A 6,000-nucleotide genomic window follows, 5' to 3' on the forward strand; every position below is an offset into this window, starting at 1 on the left:
TGAGTTTGAACCATTGAACTTTTTGGTTAGCAATCAGTGCTGATCTTACAGTGTAGTTAATTCACTGGTACACACACTATCTATTCTGATGCGTCAATGTCCACTCTGATTGGTCAAGCATCCATTCTAAATGATTACGCATCCATTCTGATTGGTTGGATATTTGCTTTGATTGGTTGAACATTTGGATTGGCCAGGCTTTCAATCTGATTGGTTAAATGCTCATGCAATACTGGTTGTTAGATATTTTTCGTATCAACACTTCATTTATAAAAATTAAATAAAAATGAGACAATACAAACAAAATTAAAACTTCATGAAAGAACAATATCTGCCTAACAAACCACTACAAACTAAGTAAGCATGGCTAGAGATTATACGAGGAAATTCTGCATCCTTTAGCTTGGTTTAATGAACATGGCTAAATGAAAGACCATCTCTGGCATGTTGTTGTTAAGCACCATGGAGTCAGTTCAGACTCATAGTGATCCTGAATCCAATGAGGGGCTTATGGGTCTGAATGGTCAGCCTTGCGGTTAGCAGTCCTATGCTTATCCTACAGCGCCACACCAGGACTCCATGTCTCTGGCGTTGTTGTTGTTAAGTGCTGCTGAGTCAGCTCCAACTCATAGTGACCCTGTATAGGGTTTCCAAGGATCATCTGGTAGGTTTGAACTGCTGACCTTATGGTTCGCATTCCAGTGCTGATCCCACAGTGCCAGTTGTTGTTGTTGTGAAGTACCGTTGGTTCGGTTCCGACCCACAACGATGCTATATAGGGTTTCCGAGGAGCATCTGGTGAGCTCAAAACGCCGACCTTGCAGTTCAAAGGGCTTTGCAGTCTGGCACATTAACCCACAGCACCACACCAGTGCCAGTAGGCCCCTAAATTATAGGTACAGGTCAGGGTCAGTGTCTAGGTAAAAAGGAGTCTTTATTCTTGCCAGGAGTAGGATGGGGTAAGGCAAGATGAAAGGTGGGGTGTGTGGCCTAAACCTATAATAGAGAAGACATCATCTAAGTTGCAACTAGCTATTCTGAGAGGTTCCATTTCTGAGTACAGTTCAGTTCACAGAAAGGGAAGGTATAACTTAGTTTGCCTTGCCAGTAGAGTTCAATAGTTTATACTCTTAAACCCACCAACATGGAGTCCTGGTATGGTGCTGTAAAATAATTACTGGATTGCTAACCACAAGGTCAGTGGTTCAAACCCACCAACCACTCCTCAGAAATCCTATACAGGATCACTAAAAGTGGGAACCTACTCAATTGCACTTAATAACAACAACAAAGAGTGACTTAGAAGAAATCCATTCTAATGAAACCTCTTGAATTCTTTATTTCTCTAGTAATAAAACTTTTGACCACAAATATATTATTAAAATTCATTTAATTAACCTAGGCACTGTTATATGGTCATTTGTGTGAAATATGGCATACCTGCAGTAAGTACTATGTGTTTGGGGTAAAATCTTGTGTAAGCTTGAGTGGTTAAAGAAAACCCTTTGGGGCAAACTTTAAAATGGACTCTGGTCTAATGGCTAAATCAAGGTGAGCTGAAACTAACCATCTGCATCATAGTTAAGTGTTAGAATGCTTTAGATGGTAAATAACAAAATACTCAACTTAAACCAGCATCCATAACAAAGCTATTGATTTAATCACCTGTTGAAAGAAGCAGCTCTAGGGGTTAGCAACAGGAGAGGCTTAACCCAGAAGCTCCAGGGACTGCCTGGACCTTGGTTTCCACTCTCTCTATGTGTTAGCAGTGCTTCCTCATAGAGCACAGGTCACTCCCATGTAGGTGCAAAATGTCTTCCTGGAACTCCTGGGACTCCATGTTTCCAAATTCAAACAAAGCAGCATAGAGAGAATCCTCTTCCCCAAAAGTTCACCCAAATACCCTGGAATTGAGTTCTTTGAACCAACTGTCCTTCCCTGAACCAATCACAGAAGTGAAGAGAATGGCCAAAGTCACTCTGAACGCTAGGGTTATGTTAGTAACGGTGATGAGAAGGGAAGATCACACTAGGTAAGCAAGGAACACTGTCAGTGTGTCATAGTTGTGACTTCCTTGTTACTGTGCTGCAGCAGGAAGCTGTACTACCAGTATTTCAAATGCCAGCAGGGTCCACTTTCAGCAGATCTTTCAGACTAACACAGACTAGGAAGAAGGAATTAATAGGCAGACCGTTTCTGAAAGGTTAGCACTGGAAACCTTAAGAATAGCAGCTGGCCTCTTCGTACGCCTCCTCGCCATAGCTGCCATCCCTCCAAGTTTTGCACCGCATGCTCTGCCCAGTCTGTCCCATCCACAAAACTCCCCTGTGGTAACTTCATGGCACCGCTCCAAATTGGGACACACAACGTCACTTTCCACTACGTTGAAGCCCTGGCATATACACTGCTTCACCTCCTGCCAGATGCTGTGATTGCAAAGGTTGTGTGGACTCGCGACCCCATAAAACTAGCTTCATGTAACATCGTGGTGGCAAGTATGACCGTCAGAGACACCGATATGACCATCACCAAAGGTCGTTTACTGAGACCATGAGCTGAGCTCCCTGTGCCCTGGGAAATCTTGACAGACCAAGTTGAGCAATGCTGGACACCTCTAGCTGGTGTGTCATACTCTGCATGACAAGATGTATGTGAACTTTGTAGAAGAGATGGGCGCAGTATACAAGGGGATCTCCCAATGGGAGGAGAGGGAGCCTCGATATGCACTGAGCTCTAACCTGAGTGCCCCAGTTACTCACTTAATCCCACCTGAACCCAACCAAGACACAGAGGCAGGATTCCAGCATGCAATGGATTTGGTTGGAGAAGAGTTTCTGCAGAGACTAGACTTCTACCAGCACAGGTGGCTGCTGGTCTGGAGCCTGGTGGAAAAGGCCCTGGCCCAGCAACTGCTCAGGTGGATGCAGGGAATATAGTGGAACTTACCAAAGGTGGATGTCCCTAGAAGGAGCACCTCTACCACCTGGAATCTTAGCTGCCCTCCCCCCACACACACACTGGTCATTGCCTTTGTTATCTACACTGACCGAGCTGGACAGTGGTGGGTACAGTGCGTGTTCAAGAGCCCCACTCACTCCAGAGCCAGTTGTCCCTGCCAGAAGCATGGTGAGGTCTTGGGTACAAGGACCTGAACCAGGTCTCCAGGATCGCTGGCTATATCTTTGGCCATGCCAGCGGCTTCATTGGTAGGCACCACAGTCGAGAGGGTGCTCTGTGCATGCCCTGTATCACCTTGGCCATGTGCTCAGAACTTATATGTCCCACAAACCTCCCAGTCCAGCAAAATGTCTATCTCCTACTGACCAAGTCCTTGCTCCATCATTACCCTACACCATTCTGGGAATTTGCTCAAACATGAAAAAAGTTTAAGAACAACAACAAAAGAATAGCAGTTGGACATTGTTTTATATAGTAGCGGAAGATGAGTCCCTAGGGTTGAATGGTACTCAAAATACAAGTGGGGAGAGCTTCCTCCTCAAAGTAGAGTCGACGTTAATGACAGATGGAGCAAAGCTTTCAGGACCTTCATTTGCTCATATTCATGACACGAAATAAGAAGAAATATCTACAAACAGTTCCATTAATACTCAGAATGGAATGAATGAATTATGAATCTAGGAAAATTTGAAGTTGTTAAAAATGATGTGGAATGCATAAAGATCTCTATCTCAAGCATTCATGAGCTGAAATGGACTGGTGTTGGCCATCTTAAATCAGCCCATCATAAGACAAGAACGACAAATTCAAGAGAAATGGTGTCATATTCATCATCAAATAGAACACTTCAAAATTTACTTTGAAGTACAATGCTGTCTGTGATAGGATAATACTCATACACTTACAAGGAAGACCAGTTAATACCACTATTATTCAAATTTACCAACCAACAACCGAAGCCAATGATGAAGAAATTGAAAAGTTCTACCAACTTCTTCAGTCTGATATTAATTAAACATAAAATCAAGATTCATTGATGATTGGATGTGAAAGTTGGAAACAAAGAGAATGAATCAGTAGTTGGGAAATATGGTCTTAGCAATAGAAATGATATTGGAGATCACATTATTGAATTTTTCAAAGACCAATGACGTATTCATTGTAAATATCTGTTTTCAACAACATAAACAGCAATTATACACATGCCCCTTGCCAGATGGAATACATAGGAATCAAATTGTCTACATCTGTGGAAAGAGATGATAGAGAAGATCAATATCATCAGTCAAAGCAAGACCCGGGACTGTGGAACAGACCATCAATTGCTCACATGCAAGTTCAGATTGAAGCTGAAAAAATTCAAACAAGTCTATGAAAGGCAAAATATGACTGTGAGTATATCCCACCTGAATTTCAAGACCATATCAAGAACAGATTTGATGAATTAGACACTAATGACCAAAGACCAGAGGAGTTGTAAGGTAACATCAAGAACATCATCATGAAGAAGGCAAAAGGTCATTAAAAAGACAGGAAAGTAAGAAAAGTCTAAAATGGATGTCAGAAGAAACTCTTGAAATTGCTCTCGAATGTAGAGATGCTAAAGGATGAAGTAAAGGAGCTGAACAGAAAATCTCAAAGGACAGCTTGAGAAGACAAAGTAAAATAGTATAATGAAATATGCAAAGACCTGGAGTTAGAAAAAACAAGAGAAGAACATGCTCAGCATTTCTCAAGCTGAAAGAAATGGAGGGGGAAAAAAATTTAACCCTCAGGTTGCAATACTGAAGAATTCTATAGGGAAAACATTAAAAGGTTAAGGAGGCATCAAAAGAAGATGGAAAGAATACACAGCATCACTACGCCAAAAAGAATTAGTCAATGTTCAGTTCACTTCAAGAAGTGTAGCATATGATCAAGAACTGACAGTACTAAAGGAAGAAGTCCAAGCTGCACTGAAGGCATTGGCAAAAAAAAGCAAGGTTCCAGGAATTGAAAGACTACCAATTGATGTTTCACAAGATTAATGCAGTGCTCACTCATCTATGCCAACAATTTGGAAGACAGCTACCTAACCAATTGACTGGAAGAGATCCGTATTTGTGTTCATTCCAAAGAAAGGTGACTCAACAGAATGAGGAAATGATCAAACAATATCCCTAATATCACATGCAAATATAATTTTGCTGAAGATAATTTTTAAATGTTTATAACAGTACACCAACAGAACATTGCCAGAAATTTAAACCAGGTTCAGAAAAGGATGTGGATAAGGAATGTTACTGCTAATGTCAGATGGATATTAGCTGAAAGCAAGGAATACCAGAGAAATATTTACCTGTGCTTTATTAACTACGCAAAGACATTTGACTGTGTGGGCCATGGCAAATTTTGGTAACATTGCTAAAATGGGAATTTCAACACCTTATTATGCTCACGGGGAACCTGTATAGACCAAGAGGCAGTTAGACTAGAACAAGGGGATACTGAATGGTTTAAAATCAGGAAAGATATGCATCAGGGTTGTGTTCTTTCTCTATACCTATTTAATCTGCATGCTAAGAGGCTGGATTATATGAAAAAGAATGTGACATCAAGTTTGGAGGAAAACTCATTAACAACCTGAGGTATACAAATGACACAACATTTTGCTTGCTGAAAGAGAAGAAGGATTGAAACATTTGCTGATGAAGATCAAAGACTACAGCCTTCATTATGGATTATATCCCAACATAAAGAAAATGAAATCCTCACAAATGGATCAATAAGCAGTATCACAGTAAGCAAAGCAAAGATTGAAGTTGTCAGATTTCAGTTTACCTGGATCCACAATCAACACTCATGGAAGCAGCGCTAAGAAATCAAACCATGTCCAAATCTGCTGAAATAAATAAATAAAGTGTTAAAGAGCAAAGTAAGCACTGAGGAGGACCAAAGTGCTCCTTGGTATTTTCAGTAGCCTCATATACATGTGAAAGCTGTACAATAAATCGGGCAGACCAGATAAGAATTGATGCATTTGAATTATGGTGTTGGAGAAGA

The 6,000-nt window shown here is 41.0% G+C and overlaps 1 pseudogene; it reads left to right on the top strand.

Moving 5' to 3' along the window:
- Nucleotides 1-2,338: 2,338 nt before the first annotated feature.
- Nucleotides 2,339-3,379, top strand: LOC102834082 (annotated as a pseudogene).
- Nucleotides 3,380-6,000: the final 2,621 nt, after the last annotated feature.

This window comes from Chrysochloris asiatica, unplaced genomic scaffold, assembly GCF_000296735.1.
Source record: "Chrysochloris asiatica unplaced genomic scaffold, ChrAsi1.0 scaffold00004, whole genome shotgun sequence".
Lineage (NCBI taxonomy): Eukaryota > Metazoa > Chordata > Mammalia > Afrosoricida > Chrysochloridae > Chrysochloris > Chrysochloris asiatica.